Genomic DNA, 17516 nt, shown 5'->3' on the forward strand with positions numbered 1-17516 from the left:
CATCGAACAGTTGAAATGAATGACCAATGATAGTGAATGAGAACACTTTGTTTTGCTTAAAACTTACTAAGCTCGCAAAAGCTTACTCTGTTCAATCATGTTTTGGTTATAGGTTGTGGATTCGACTACCACTGGGATCATCAGACTTCGTCACACTATCTACCATTATGCAACTATGTAATTAGACTTAGCTTATGGCATGTATAGGATAGACAATACAGAGAATGATATTATGACTATTGTATATAAGCCATACGAAAATGGCATCTGTTGGACGTTTACTTATAGAAGTTTAGATTTTATCCCTGGCTGTGTTTAGTACTTATCTAAATGAATGTTCGTTATTTCAAAAAAAAAAAAAACAACATTAAAGAAGGGAGTTTAAAATTTTATTCTTCCGATCTTATTCCTAATTTTTGGTAACGCCTCATCCTATTCTGGCGACGGTTACAGGATAGGGGTGTTACAAAAAACGAGATTCAAGTCGTGATCGAGGAAAAGAAAAGATTGTGGACTTGTAGCACCCCAAACCCGACCCAGAAGTTATGGCCGAATCCGCCATGCCACATCAAAAACGTTAAAAAAATTTTCCATTCTAAGTCTAGAAAATCGTACTTGATGTTCAAAAGATTAATTCATTAAGGGTTAAGGTGAATGGAAGTTGTGCACCAGGTAGGAAGCCGAAAAAAGAGGAGGTGAGTCCATCGGACTACTTAAGTACCATGCTCCCTTCGGATCCAATCCTAGACATGCACACCGCCATTGCCACACCTTAACGTCATGTATATTTTCAAGCAACCAATTTGATTAAGTCCATTTTAGGAAAAAAGATTAATTTTGGAAAACATCTTCATTATGGAGCTTTGTTGATTTTCGTGTTGTTTTGAAATCGATTCTTGCTTTTTGAAAACGCTAGTAAAGCTATCCAATTTCAACAGTTAAATTTAAATGTTACCTATCTTAATAAAACATATAAAAACCATCAAAAATAATTAAGCGGCCTTATTACATTTAAAAACCCAAACCTCAACGTAAATAATAGGATGTCCAGTTCACTAGAAGAAAACCAAAAACTTTCAGAACGGGTGGCCAATCCGAATTCCCTCACAGCTCCAAGCCCACTATGGTTGGGGATTTCCTGCGTGGATGAAAATAAAATGGGTGAGTTTGGGGAAACTCAGTGTGTAAGGAAAACCCATTCAAAGCCCAAGTCAGCTCAAGCCTATTGGGCCTAAGCCCATTCAGGTAACAGTGGTACAGAGCCCTTTTCAGATTACAATAAACTGGGCCTTAGCCCCTTATTTAGATAACAATATGGCCCATAGGCCCATTTCAAAATACATGCAACATCAATAACATATGCAAGCCCATTTGGGGAGACTACTCAACCCACCAACCACTACACTCCACCCGTACCAGCCATACACTCCATGTGGGGAATAGCTCAACCCACCCAGCCCAACACTCCACGCTTGCACCTTGCTTTGCTCGCTTATCAATAAATTGAGGCAAAGCCTCCGATCGTGGACAAGCCACTTTCAGTACTTCCTCCGTCAATATCCCAATCCCATGCATCGATAATAATAACATGGCATGCGATAAATAACAACAATCAAACATGCATTTAGGTCAATTTAACCCTAGGGGTATTTGGTAATTTATCTACTAAGGGTAAAACTGTAAATTTTCTACTTTTAAAGGTATTTCAGTAATTTATCTATTTTAGGGTTTTTCATGCATATTCCTACTTTTCACGTACTAACGAATCACGTCATCGAGTGTTCTTACCGAATTGGGCAGATTGGCCCATCATTCCAATTTTTGGCCCATTAAGCCCAAAAATATCGAGGGCACAGAAATCATGCACTTTGCAGTCCAAATTTTGTAGTTTACCAAAAACATTAATCGATTTACCTCACAAGAATTCGCACACTCGCAAATCTACAAAATACCGGTTTTCGGCATTTCGACTTTTCGACTTTTGCCGATCCAGACTAAGAAAGAGGGTGTTAGTTACACACCTATTTGCAACGATATGCTGACGAGATCCACACACAAACTGCCTACAATTAGATTACTAACACATTAATCTAACTATTCAAATACGAACTACGTATTAACCCCTTACAATATTCGGCCAACCACACCTACAGATCATAGTAAGCTTATAAGAATACAATAAGCAACTCATTAACAAATTTTTGTCAATGTTTACCACATAATCATAATTTCACTGCAAGCTGTCTTCCTGAGCAACAGTCACTAAATTATTTATAACTAGAGCTACGAAACTCCAAATCAAGTGCCGTTAATTTTCCCTGAAAATAGACTCATATATCTTCTATCCATAAAATTTTCAGAATTTTTGGTATGGCCAATCAATACCAAATTTTTCTTAAAGTTTCCCATGTTTCACTATTTGACTAATCTGACCACTCTTCATTACGAATCAAATTTCTCATTGTACAGAATTCAAAATATGTTCTCGTTTATTTCATTTGAAACTAGACTCAACAAGCTTTAATTACGTAATTTATTCAGCTTCTAATTCATCTCCCACAATTTATGGTGATTTTCCAAAGTCACGTTATTGCTGCTGTCCCAAGCAGATTTATTACCAAATTCACTCTTTCACACATAACTTGCATGCATGTTATTTAAACATGTATATCACCAATCAATCATCACATATCTATGAGTTTACTTAAGTATAGTCTCCATTTCATCATTTTAAAGCACAACATGTTAGCCGATTTTTCCCCTTAGCATCTAAGGCACATGCATGCTCATTTGTTTGGCTCAACTTCACCTATCTTCCATTTTTCATCAAAAGAACATGAAACAACAACCATTTCCTTCATTTTAATTCATGACCAAATGCTCACAGCACAACTAAAAACCAAAATATGCTTCAAGAGTTAAGGTAGAATCAAGAAGAACTCATGAACATCAAGATAGAAGCAAACTACCATGAACTTACCTTCAATTTTCTTCCCCAAGTGACCGAACATTCAAGAGCTTTCTCCTCTCCTTTCTCTTCTCTAACTTTAGGCTATGATGAACAAAGATGGACAAAACTTTATTCTTTTCACCCCTTTTTCTTTTAATAAAATTTCATATTTCATCCATTTAATTCTTTAATACAAAAGACATAAAATTCCCATCATGGAACATTTACCTAAACCATTATCATGGAACATTTACCTAACCCATTATCATGGAATATTTACCTAATCCATTATTATGGAACATTTACCTAACCCATTATCAATTTGTATCAATTTGTACCATAAATTATGGATATCAAGTGCTCATATTGTCTACAACAACATGATGGCTAGCCACTTCATGTAAAATGGGAGGTTTGTCATGCAAATCCTCCTATTTTGCACTCCTATTTATTTGGCCACTTCAATTTAGCCTATAGCATTTTCAAACATTTTCACATAGGTCCTATTTCATAATTTCACTCACAAATGACAAAATCAAAGCATGAAATTTTGCCAACATTCACAGAATTCCCGAAAATTGGGGCGTTACAGGACTAAATTGCAAAATCTTTATATTTTGGTACCAAGGTAAGTTCATGTGTAAATAATGTAGCATAAATGTTATTTTTAAGTTATTAATGTTAATTATATGATATGCTGATTTTTAATCATGAAATATTATGCTTTGTGGTTAATGTTGAGTAATATGCAAATTATGTTTACTACTTGATAAATATGAATTGCTACCGAGTATCAGTTCCGATATTCCATGGAAGACGGCAAATGTGAGATCGAGGAAAAAAAATCCCGTTTGAACCTTAGGAATAGATTAGGATACAAGTGACATGTCACTAGGATGGTTGAGCATCCGAACTCGTTGAGTTGAGTCTGAGTTCACCTATGGATGTGAATGTCCAAGCTCGTTGAGTTGAGTCCGAGTTCGTGAGATGTAACTAGGCATCCGAACTCGTTGAGTTGAGTCCGAGTTCACTTATGGATGCGAACGCCCGAGCTCGTTGAGTTGAGTCCGAGTTCACTTAGGGGCGGGTTACATGGTAGCTTGATTACATATGAGGCACTTATGTGCAAATTATCCGTGTATCCGAGTTGTATTCCGATGTGTTCAACGGGTGAAATTTCTAGTGAAATGGAAGAACACTTAAGATGCAAGTGACATTTTGGTAAGTGTTGTGAAATGGACACTTTGGACAGGTATGTTCTTAACCCTCGGGTTGAAAATAGATACAACAACGATAAGGTGGTAAGATGATGAATGATGTTTAGAAATGTGATATATGTTTTGGTGATACCATGCTAAAGTTGTTTGGTATATTTGTATTGTTATGTTACTTGTTATTTACATATGAACTTACTAAGCATTTATGCTTACTCCTCCTCTTTATTTACTGTAGTTTTGAACAAGCCATTCGGGAATCGGGACGGGTTGAAGGTTCGATCACACTATCCAAAGGACTTTCATCTGGGTAAATGGCTTGAAAAACTTAAGTATGGCATGTATAGCAATATACTTATTTTGTGTAAATAATTTTATGATATGGCCATGTTTGGTTGAGAAAATGTTTGATATTGATAAGTCATGGTGATGGCTAATTTAGATCATGTTTGATATTATGGAAGTTTAATAGGTTATCTAGTTCATAAAAATTCATGGAAATATGAAACTTGCCTTAAAACAGAATATTGTTGCAGCAATGACATGAATTTGAAAAATCATTAAAAATAGTATAAATGGAAATAAATAATGAATAAGTTATGAAATTTAAGCTTAATGAGTCTATTTTCATGTGGATTGAACAAAATAGGCATATAAAATATATTTTATGAGATATTTAAACTTTTGTGAAACAGGGCTAGAGTGATTTTTGGATCCCCTATTCTGACTTTAAAAATTCATAATAAATTTTAAAAAAATAATTAGAAGTTGTTCTTTATATGTAAAGATTTCATATTGAGTCTAGTTTTAAGAAAAAAAACCTCGTAGTCATTGAAATTCTGTATAGAGAGATATCTAATTCGTAATACACAGATGTCAGAGCAGTTGAACCCTGAAACAGAGGAGATTTTAACTAATAAACTGTACTAATTGGCCAAACCAAAAATTCTAGAAAAAAAATTATTAAATAGATATATGAGTCTAGATTTGGAGAAAATTTACGGATCTTGATTTCGAGTTTCGTAACTCGAGATATGATTTTTCTTGTAACTGTGACGCGGGTAGTTAGAAAGCTGTGTGAATGTAGAAACAAATGATTTGAAGTTCTTAATTTGATAAATTATGTTCGGTAACCCCTCAAGCTCGACTCCGGCGACGGTTTCGGGCGTGGGGGCATTACATTTAGTGGTATCAGAGCAGGTTTAGTCGGTTCTCGGACTACGTGTTGTATGTACGGATTTTTGCTATACATGCCATATGTATGAATTGTGATAGTGTGACGACTTCTGACCTTTTAAATGAATTTTATATAGTAAATGGATCCCGATCCAGTGTGGCGGCAGATGAAGTAGAGAGTAATGCGCCACTCCATTGAAGGGCAGCGCCGATCGAAACCCACCTCCTTCATTGGTTAGAGAGGAGGAGAAAGGGATCGGAAGCCTTTCTCCAAATGATGAGTGCATGGTACACTGAGTTCATTTGTACGAACCCAAATGTACGACCTCCCCCACCTCCCCCAATTCCTCAACCTATGCCTCAGATGCCTCAGGGAGTGGATATGATAAAATTTCACAGAACCCCCGTTGACAAAATTCGTAAACAAGGGGCTAAAGAATTTAGAGCAAATATTAATGATGATGCAGAGAAAGCAGAGTTCTGGCTTGAAAATTCTATCCGGGTATTTGATGAATTATCTTGTACACCTAAAGAATGTTTGAAATGTGCTACATCTTTGTTGAGAGATTCAGCCTATAATTGGTGGAAGACTTTGATTTGGTGGTACCGAAAGAGAGGGTAACCAGAATTCTTTCAAGAAGAGTTTCGGAAGAAATATATTAGTGAAAGATTTATTGATCAGAAATGTAAAGAGTTTCTTGAGTTGAAGCAAGGTAATATGACAGTCTCAGAATATGAAAGAGAGTTTGTTCGATTAAGTAAGTATGCCAGGGAATATGTTCCTACAGAAGCCAAGATGTGCCGACGATTTGAAGACTGGCTTAACGAAAACATTAAGGTATTTGTTGAGATCCTTGAACTAAAAGAAATGGTGGTACTTGTCGATCGAGCTTGCAAGGCTGAAGAATTCTCAAGGAAAGGAAAAAGGTAGAATCAAACACGAAATTGGAAGAAAAGACCAATGAGTAATGCACCCTCACAAAAATCGGAAAGTCAAGAAATATGAATCCTCGTTCCCAAGTTTCAATTTGGGCAATCATATGGAAATTTTAAGAAGCGAAATGTGGGTCCTAAATCTCGGACTATCTGCGGCTAGTGTGGGAAATACGAGATTTGTTAAACCCGAAAGTGCCAGTGTGTGGTAGAAATCATTTTGGTCCGTCAGAGCAAATGAATGTTTTCGATGTGGTTCTCCGGATCATTTTATTAGAGACCGCCTGAGAGAGCCGAGAAAGAAAATTTTAGAATGTAAAATCTAGTGGTGCAGACTCGATGGGAAGGTATCCGAGAAAAGTGGAAGTGAAACAAGCAATAAGAATGTAGCCGAGATGCAACAGCTTAGATCTGAAGGAAGAGCTCCAGCTAGAACTTATGCTATTAAAGCGCGTGAAGATGTTTCCTCACCCGATGTGATTACGGTACATTTTCTCTTTATGATACTAATGTTATTGCTTTGATTGATCCTGGTTCTACTCATTCATATGTATGCATGAAACGGTGTCTAGTATGAATATACCTGTGAGAACACGAATTTATGATTAGAGTGTCGAACCCGTTAGGCAAATGCATGATAGTTGATAAAGTATGCAAGAAATGCCCTTTAATGATTCGGTCATTACTTTCCTACCGACTTGATGTTGTTGCCGTTTGATGAATTTGATGTTATTTTGGGTATGGATTGGTTGACATTGCATGATGCTATAATAAATTGCAAAGAAAAGGTTATAGAATTAAAGTGTGAAAGTGGTGAAATTTCGGGTTGAGCCGGACAAATCGAGGCATTATCTAGTATGATTTCTTCGATGTCGGCTCGTAGATATTTGAGAAAGGGTTATGAAGCTTATTTGGCGTATGTAATTAATACAAAAGAAGTTGAAAATAAAATTGAATCAGTGCCGGTTGTGAGTGAATTTGCGGACGTATTTCGGAAGAATTGCCGTGTTTGCCTCCGGTCAGGGAAGTAGAATTTGGTATTGATTTAATACTGAACAGCTCAATCTCGATTGCTCCATATAGAATGGCACCAATAGAGTTGAAAGAATTAAAGTCGCGATTACAAGAGTTGGTGATAAAGGCTTTGTGAGATCGAGTTTTCACCTTGGGGTGCTCCGTGTTATTTGTGAAAAGAAGGATGGTTCTATGAGATTATGTGTTGATTATCGGCGGTTAAACAAGGTGACAATCAAAAACAAGTATCCGTTGTTGAGAATTGATGATTTGTTTGATCACTAAAAGGAGCGACATGGTTTTGAAAGATTGACTTGAGATCTGGGTATTATCAGCTGCTAGTAAAAGAGTCAAATGTGCCTAAAACTGCTTTTAGAACAAGGTATGGTCATTATGAATTTTTAGTTATGTCATTCGGGTTGACAAATGCTCCTGCTGTGTTTATGGACTTAATGAATCGCATATTTCGGCCATACACGACAGATTTGTTGTGGTGTTTATAGATGATATTTTAATTTATTCAAAAGATGAGACAAAGCATCTTTGAGCATTTGAGGATAGTTTTGCAAACTTTGAGAGATAAGCAATTGTATGCTAAGTTTAGTAAAAGTGAATTTTGGCTCCGGAAGTTGGATTTTTGGGTCATATTGTTTGGTGATGGTATACGGGTTGATCCTAGTAAAATTTCAGCCATTGTTGATTGGAAACCACCAAAAATGTAACGAAGTTAGGAGTTTCTTGGGGCTAGCTGGGTATTATCGGCGGTTCATAAATGGATTTTCTATAATTGTTGCTCCTATGACTAGACTACTCGAAAGGATGTTAAATTTGAATGGAGGAAGAATGTCAACAGAGTTTGAATAATTGAAAAGTTATTAAGCTGAAGCACCGGTGTTGATACAACCCGAATCGTAAAGAATTTGTGGTGTCAAGTGATGCTTCTCTAAATGGTTTGGGGTGTGTCCTCATGCAAGAAGGAAAAGTGGTGGCTTATGCTTGAGGTAGTTAAAACCTCATGAGAGGAATTATCGTACTCACGATTTGGAATTGGCTGCGATGGTGTTTGCTTTGAAGATTTGGCGACATTATTTGTATAGTGAAAAGTGCCGAGTATATACCGATCACAAAAGTCTTAAATACTTGATGTCACAAAAAGACTTGAATTTGAGACAGTGAAGATGGTTAGAGTTATTGAAAGATTACGAGCTTGTTATTGATTATCATCCGGGAAAAGCGAATGTGGTTGCCGATGCTTTAAGCGAAAGTTGTTGTTTGCTTTGAGAGTTATGAACGCTCGTTGAAAATTTCAGATGACGGTTCGATTCTAGCAGAGTTAAGAGCAAGACCGATGTTTTTACAAGAGATTTCTGAAGCTCAAAAAAATGATCAAGATTTGCTAGCCAAAAGAAAACAGTGTGAAGCTGATACGGGATCAAATTTTAGAATCGGTTCTGATGGTTGTTTGATGTTTAAAATCGGATTTGTGTAGAAAAATGATGAGTTGATTCAAAAGATTTTGCATGAAGCACATAATAGTTGTTTAGCGGTTCATCCGGCAAGATCGAAGATGTATAATGACTTGAAGAAAATGTCTTGGTGGAGTGGAATGAAAAGAGATATTTCCGAGTTTGTATCAAAGTGCTTAGTTTGTCAACAAGTGAAAGCTGAACACCAAGTACCTTCGAGATTACTCCAGCCTATTATGGTTCCTGAATGGAAATGGGATCGGATTACTATGGATTTTATATCAGGGTTGCCGTTAACTCCAGGGAAGAAAAATACTATCTGGGCAATAGTTGACAGACTGACTAAATCGGCTCATTTTATTCCTGTACGTACAGATTATTCTCTTAATAAGTTAGCTGAATTGTATATCCGAGAGATTGTTAGACTTCATGGGATACCTTTGTCAATCATTTCGGATAGAGATCCGAGGTTTACCTCACGGTTTTGGAAAAAGTTGCAAGAAGCATTAGGTACAAAGTTAAATTTCAGCACTGCCTTTCATCCACAAACTGATGGACAATCAGAGAGAGTAATTCAGATTCTTGAAGACATGCTAAGATGTTGCGTATTGGAATTTCAAGATAGTTGGGAAAGGTACTTACCATTGGTAGAATTTGCTTATAATAATAGTTATCAGACAAGTTTGAAGATGGCACCTTATGAAGCATTATATGGTTGTAAATGTCGCACGCCATTGTATTGGACTGAACTCAAGGAAAATCAGATTTATGGAATTGATTTAATAAAAGAAACCAAAGAAAAGGTGAAAGTGATTCGAGATTGTTTGAAAGCTGCTTCAGATAGACAGAAATCTTATGCGAATTTGAAACGAAAAGAAATGGAGTTTCAAGTTGGTGATAAGGTATTTTTGAAAGTGTCTCCATGGAAGAAAGTCCTTAGATTTGGATGAAAGGGCAAGTTAAGTCCGCGTTTTATTGGACCGTATGAAATAATTGAAAAAGTTGGACCGGTAGCATATCGGCTAGCGTTACCACCCGAATTAGAGAAGATTCATGATGTGTTTCACGTATCTATGTTACACCGGTATCGTTCGGATCCTTCACATATAATTTCACCGACAGAAATTGAACTGCAACCGAATATGACTTATGAAGAAGAACCGATTAAGATTTTAGCTCGAGAAGTCAAACAACTAAGAAATAAAAGTGTTGCACTTGTGAAAGTGTTGTGGAAAAAGCATGGGGTAGAAGAGACTACATGGGAACCTAAAGAAACTATGAGAAACCAATATCCACACCTGTTTACCGGTAAGATTTTCGAGGACGAAAATCCTTAAAAGGGGGGAGAGTTGTAATATCCTGAATTAGGGCTTAATTGGAATAGTGGTTTCATGACCACAAATCCGAGATAGAAATAATTATTTTACAATTATTTTGATGATTATGATATGATTGCATGATTGTGTGAAAATTTCGTGATGAAATTCTATGCCTAAAGTGCTTAAATTGAAAGTAGGGACTAAATCGAACAAGTTGCAAAACTTGCATTCTAGAAGTTTTTAGTGTGAAATTGTTTTGGAATATTAATGATGAGGTCTTAAATATAAATTTGACCAATTTTGAGTTCATGGACAAAATTAGGACATGGAAGGAATTTTTGGAAAGTTTAGTAGTAAGGGTATTTTGGTCATTTAGTTATTAAAATGAATTAAAAACAAAATTAAAAGCCAATTTTTGTCCATCTTCTTCATTAGTCCGAAATTTCAAGGGTTATCCATAGCTAGGGTTTGTTTCAAGCTTCCAAGCTCCATAGTAAGTGATTCCAAGCCCCGTTTTTAATGTTCTTTACGTTTTTAGAATCCCAGTAGCTCGATTAAGCTTATGTTAGCAATAATTCAACCTAGGGTTTATATTTGGAAAAATACCCATAGGTGAAATTTGTGTATTTTGATGTTTTATGATAGAATATGAGGTTTTAAATTATGTTAGACAACTTGTGCTACTCGGTTTTGAGTGAAAACGAGTAAAAGGGCTTAATCGGCAAAAAATACCTAATAGTCACAAGTATATGTTAGAGAGAGAATTTGATGTTGCCATAGAAGGGAAAAGTGATCAGCATGTTATAAAACATAAGAATAAGGAATAAAGTTTAATTCCCAAGCCTAGGGGCAAAAGTGTAATTATGCAAAAGTTTAGGGGCAAAAGTGTAATTTTTCCAAAGTTCGTATTATATGTTGTTTTGATGAATGTATGTATTAAATAAGATTAATTTGGTATTATAGATCAAGAAAAACAAGATTCAAGTCGTGATCGAGGAAAAGAAAAGATTGTGGACTAAATTGCAAAATCTTTATATTTTGGTACCAAGGTAAGTTCATGTGTAAATAATGTAGCATAAATGCTATTTTTAAGTTATTAATGTTAATTATATGATATGCTGATTTTTAATCGTGAAATATTATGCTTTGTGGTTAATGTTGAGTAATATGCAAATTATGTTTACTACTTGATAAATATGAATTGCTACCGAGTATCGGTTCAGATATTCCATGGAAGACGGCAAATGTGAGATCGAGGAAAAAAATCCCGTTTGAACCTTAGGAATAGATTAGGATACAAGTGACATGTCACTAGGATGGTTGAGCATCCGAACTCGTTGAGTTGAGTCCGAGTTCACCTATGGATGTGAATGTCCGAACTCGTTGAGTTGAGTCCGAGTTCGTGAGATGTAACTAGGCATCCGAACTCGTTGAGTTGAGTCCGAGTTCACTTATGGATGCGAACACCCGAGCTCGTTGAGTTGAGTCCGAGTTCACTTAGGGGCGGGTTACATGGTAGCTTGATTACATATAAGGCACTTATGTGCAAATTATCCGTGTATCCGAGTTGTATTCCGATGTGTTCAACGGGTGAAATTTCTAGTGAAATGGAAGAACACTTAAGATGCAAGTGACGTTTTGGTAAGTGTTGTGAAATGGACACTTTGGATAGGTATGTTCTTAACCCTCAGGTTGAAAATAGATACAACAACGATAAGGTGGTAAGATGATGAATGATGTTTAGAAATGTGATATATGTTTTGGTGATACCACGCTAAAGTTGTTTGGTATATTTGTATTGTTATGTTACTTGTTATTTACATATGAACTTACTAAGCATTTATGTTTACTCCTCCTCTTTATTTACTGTAGTTTTGAACAAGCCAGCTCGAATCGGGACAGTCAAGGTTCGATCACACTATCCAAAGGACTTTCATCCGGGTAAATGGCTTGAAAAACTTAAGTATGGCATGTATAGCAATATACTTATTTTGTGTAAATAATTTTATGATATGGCCATGTTTGGTTGAGAAAATGTTTGATATTGATAAGTCATGGTGATGGCTAATTTAGATCATGTTTGATATTATGGAAGTTTAATAGGTTATCTAGTTCATAAAAATTCATGGAAATATGAAACTTGCCTTAAAACAGAATATTGCTGCAGCAATGACATAAATTTGAAAAATCACTAAAAATAATATAAATGGAACTAAATAATCAATAAGTTATGAAATTGAAGCTTAATGAGTCTATTTTCATGTGGATTGAACAAAACAGGCATATAAATTATATTTTATGAGATATTTAAACTTTTGTGAAACAGGGCCAGAGTGATTTTTGGATCCCCTGTTCTGACTTTCAATATTCATAATAAATTTTAAAACAATAATTAGAAGTTGTTCTTTATATTTAAAGATTCCTTATTGAGTCTAGTTTTAAGAAAAAAAAACCTCGTAGTCATTGAAATTTTTTATAGAGAGATATCTGATTCGTAATACACAGATGTCAGAGCAATCGAACCCTGAAATAGGGGAGACTTTAACTAATAAACTGTACCAATTGGCCCAACCAAAAATTCTAGAAAAAAAATTATTAAATAGATATATGAGTCTAGATTTAGGGAAAATTTACGGATCTTGATTTCGAGTTTCGTAACTCGAGATATGATTTTTCTTGTAACTATGACGCGGGTAGTTAGAAAGCTGTGAATGTAGAAACAAATGATTTGAAGTTCTTAATTTGATAAATTATGTTCGGTAACCCCTCAAGCTCGACTCCGGCGACGGTTTCGGGCGTGGGGGCGTTACATGGAACCTTGACAATATTCAAGAAGGATAAAGACAAAATAACGACCACGTGGAGATTCAAGAAGACTTTCAAGAAGATTTTCAAGATTGGCAATAAATTGAAAATCAAGGCATCCATGTACAAACAAAGATATGATGGGACAACTGACAATATATGTGGAAGCAACAATAAATTCATCCTTATCAGAAACACTGTTTGGGATTGAAGAAAAAATTAAATAGAGTTTAGAAATTCTACTATAAATAGCAATGTAGGAAGCCTAAAGAGGAAATCGAAAAATAGCTTAGAAATCTTTTCTTTTCCTTTGAGTATTCTCTCTTTGTAAACACTCTCTCTTTGTAAAAACCTTCCTTTTACTTTTAATAAACTACCCCCACCATGGGACGAGATATGTATAAAAAAATATATTTCCTATTTAGATAAACATAGTAAAGAAGCAGGGATAGCAAAAGAAAATATAGATTCTTTAGGAAATAGGATCAATTTTGCGAAAGAAAGAATAACTTTACATTGTTTACAGACTAAAGCTGCTAAACAAGTAAAAATAAATTAAGTTATAGTCATTGTACAAAAATTCTAGAAAATGAATGGGAATTTGGATGTAAAACAATACGTCCTAATACTTATAAAAAACATAGAAAAAAATAGAAAATATAAATTTATTAGATGGAAACCAGAAATAAAAGATATCTTGGTAAAAATAAGAAAAGAAAAAATTTGTTAGAAGAAAAACTTCTAAAAAATCTCAAAAACAAATATGAAAATTTTTATATGTGATGAAGAAGGTCATATAGCACCAAACTGTCCTAATAAAGGAAAAAGTGCTAAAAAAATGATTAAAAGTCTTGAAGAACAAGATTTAGAAATCTGTTATGAAGAAGAAATAAATCCTGAAGAAATATTATATGAGTTAATATCAGAAATGACTTGATTCAGATGAAGAAGAATATATATTTATGTTTAATATAGGAAGTAGTTCTAAAATCAATTAGAAGAAATTCCTAAGTCTGAACAACAAGATATAAAATTAGGAAATTTGATTGGAGAAGAAAAGACTTTTCGATGAAATGATAGAAAAATAAATAAAAATCATATTTCTAAATAAGAAATATATAAAATATCTAAGTTTAAAATATGGAGTCAAAACACATAGAAAAAATTATTGGTAACATAGTCGCTAAAGTTACTAGAGGAGGATTAATGAAATTCCATTATTTACTAAAGAAAAATTAAGAGGATTAAAAGAAATACCCTCAAGTTAGATATATACATTTAGGTATAATTATGATAACAATTAGAACTTTATTTAGAAAAGGACATGATATACCTATCATAGCAGTTCTATTAGATAAAAGATTTGAAAACCCGATAAAAGCACTTATCAGAGGTATTCAGTCTAATTTACACACTGGTGTAATAGGATTTAAAGTCAAACCAAATTATTTTATATCCATTACAGATCCCTTAATAGAAGAGTGTTTATGTTTAAGAATTCAGACAAAAAATTATGAAATTAGTGATTTAGCAGAAGATTTGACAATAAGTTGGACTTCTATTAATGAATATACCAACATGGCAGAAGTAGAAATTAAAGAAATTAATAATAAAATAATTGAGTTATTTGAACCCAATAAATTTACTACAAAAATACAACCAAAATTACTACATCTAAAAGATCTGTCAATACCAAAAGATTGGATGATTGATAGAATAAGTGGTGCTAGTACTTCAAAACCAGTAAGTACTATAGAATATATGTCATCTGGAGATTGACTATATTTTAAAAATAATGCTATAACAAATACAAATGATAATTTAGTTTTACCCTCTAATTCTTAGATAGAGGAAGATGAAGATAATATTAGTACAAATTCAACAACACCAATAGGTATGAAAAAAGTTCAAATACCTATTTTCCCAACTGAACCTAGTAAAAATTCTAAGAATACTAGAATGGAAGAAATACAATCTGCCACTATTATTCAACAAATGAAAATGGGAAAAAATGATATTATTACATTTTCAAATTTCCAACCTAGGAAATATTATACATATATAGAAATTACATTTCAATTTAGAGAATATAAAACATATTCTTTGCATGCCTTATTAGATACTGAAGCTACCACAAGTAGCTGTAGAGAAAATGTCATTCCTGTAGAAAAATGAGAATTAATGAAAAACCCAATAAGAGCCATAGGAATAGACGGTACAGAAACCATAATCCAATTCAAGGCTAGAAATATACCAATTTACATAAATAATGTAAGATTTGTAATTCCTAAAATATTGTGTTTTCCTGAAATGCATGGAGACATATTATTAGGAAATAATTTTATATATCATCATTTACCGCTTTCTATAGATAAAAATATAGTGATATTGTCAATGAAAAAACTTCAGAGAAATACCTTTAATAGAAAATCATAAATATGTATGTGATAAAGGATTTAGACCAATAAAAAGGAACAAATTAAACAACTAGAAACAAATCATTGGTTATTTAAAATTTTAGAAAATAATTTTAGTGAAGAACCATTAAAATTATGGCAAAATAGTCCAAGATATTGTGAAATAAAATTAAAAATCCTAATAAAATTATTAGAATTAAACCCATGATCTATACTAAACAAGATATAGATGAATTTGATATACAAATCAAGGAATTATTAGAAAAAGGATTAATAGAAAAAACTAATAGTCCACACTCAAGTCCAGCTTTTATGGTAAGAAATCATGCAAAAATAAAAAGGGAAAAGCTAGGATGGTAATTAATTATAAAAGACTAAACCAAAATACTATTTTTGATGGATACTTTATACCAAGAAAAGATGTTTTGATTAATCAAGCTAAACAAGCAAAATATTTTAGTAAATTTGATTGTAAATCAAGATTTTAGCAAATAATGCTAACTGATGATTCTAAACCACTAACAGCCTTTAGTCCACCTAATGGTCATTATCAATGGAGAGTAATGCTATTCGGGTTATGTAATGCACCTCAAATCTTCCAAAGATGGATGGATTCTATATTTAATAAATATAAAAAAATTTGTGTAGTTTATATAGATGATATTTTAATATTTTTAGAAACAATAGAAAAACATAAAAAATATTTAAATATTATCTCTCAAGAATTAATAAAACATGGAATTATTCTGAGTCCTAAGAAAATAGAATTAGAAAAGCGAAATAGAATTCTTAGGATTAAATTTATCTGCTAATGGTCTTAAACTACAAAATCATATTATAGTAAAATAAAAGAATTTCTGAAGAAATTAAAGATCAAAACAACTTCAACAATTTTAGGAATAGTTAATTATTGAAGAAACTTCTTTCCTAACTTATCTCAAAAAATAGGTGACTTATATGAAATATTGAAAAGGATAAAATTTTAATTGGTCTAAAAGAGACTCAAAAATTATTAAAATATAAAATCGAAATAAATTATAACCCAAAAGTTTATTTACCAAAACAAGGTGATAGATTAATTTTAGAAACAAATGCATCACAAAATTATTGAGGATGTATTTTAAAGGCTAAAACAGCAAAAAATGAAGAACTAATATGTGGATATAGTTCCGGAAAATTTAAACCAAATGAAATTAATTATGCTATATATGAAAAAGAATTATTAGCTATTAAAAAAGCAATAAAAACCTTTCTCATATATCTAGCATCTGAAAATTTTATAATAAAAACTGACAATCAGGCAGTTAAACAATCTCTTACTAATAATAGTTTAGAAACCGTACCTAGAAGAATTAGATGGTATAATGAATTATGTAGTTTTAATTTTGAAGTTTTATATGTAAAAGGCACTGATAACATTATTGCTGATTATATTAGCATGCCTTATCGATAGAGGTAAAAAACCTCTAGAACAAGTTGGAGAATGGACCATAGTCCATAAAAAACCCAACAAAAGAAAGCAAATAAATCCTAATCAAGGATTTACTCCTATATTAACATCATTCTATCCTAATCAAGGATATTATATTCCTTATCCAATGGTAAGACAACCAACTCGATCTCCTTCATCATATGCATCAAGAATGGTAAGCCAAGACCAACCAAGAACAGTAAGCCAATATCCTTGGTCTTAGGATCCGAATTCAGCATTTCAGGCTAGTTATTTTGAAGTTATAAAAGGAGCAGAAAATTTGTTGAAACAACAACAAATTCCAGAAATAAAAGATTTTTATAATCCAGGTTTACCAAGTGAAATTTATAAATTCATCAATGAAATATGGAAAACCCATATTTTAGAACAAAGAGCAAATTTTAGACGAGCTCTTACAAAGCTTTCGCAATTTTTAGTTGAAAAAACAACTAAAGAAAATGAAGCACATGATTTATTATTAAAAGCTATTTTATCAATGAGATAAACAATCTTATTGATATATTCCAATATTTTATTCATAAAGGAACAAATAGTCCCATTATGATTAGAATGTCCAGAATATGTTTATATAACAAAGCTAAGAAAATATTGGCAGTAGAAATTTTTGAAAAACTCAATAAAACTATCTCCAACCATCAGGCTCAATTTAAAAAAAGTCTTTTCTGAATACTTTTTACAAGCATATGTTTTTACAAATGAGTTAGGAGAAGAAATTCCTACTATAAAATTC

At 33.2% G+C, this 17516-nt stretch overlaps 1 long non-coding RNA gene across 1 annotated transcript; it reads right to left on the reverse strand.

The window, feature by feature from the left end:
• Positions 1-929: 929 nt before the first annotated feature.
• Positions 930-3110, reverse strand: LOC128284066 (uncharacterized). Its single transcript, XR_008274384.1, has 2 exons — positions 2981-3110; positions 930-1138 (listed from the first exon to the last, which is right to left on the reverse strand). It is a non-coding gene; the product is annotated as an uncharacterized LOC128284066 (long non-coding RNA).
• Positions 3111-17516: the final 14406 nt, after the last annotated feature.

Source organism: Gossypium arboreum, chromosome 1 (genome assembly GCF_025698485.1).
Source record: "Gossypium arboreum isolate Shixiya-1 chromosome 1, ASM2569848v2, whole genome shotgun sequence".
Taxonomy (NCBI): Eukaryota; Viridiplantae; Streptophyta; class Magnoliopsida; order Malvales; family Malvaceae; genus Gossypium; species Gossypium arboreum.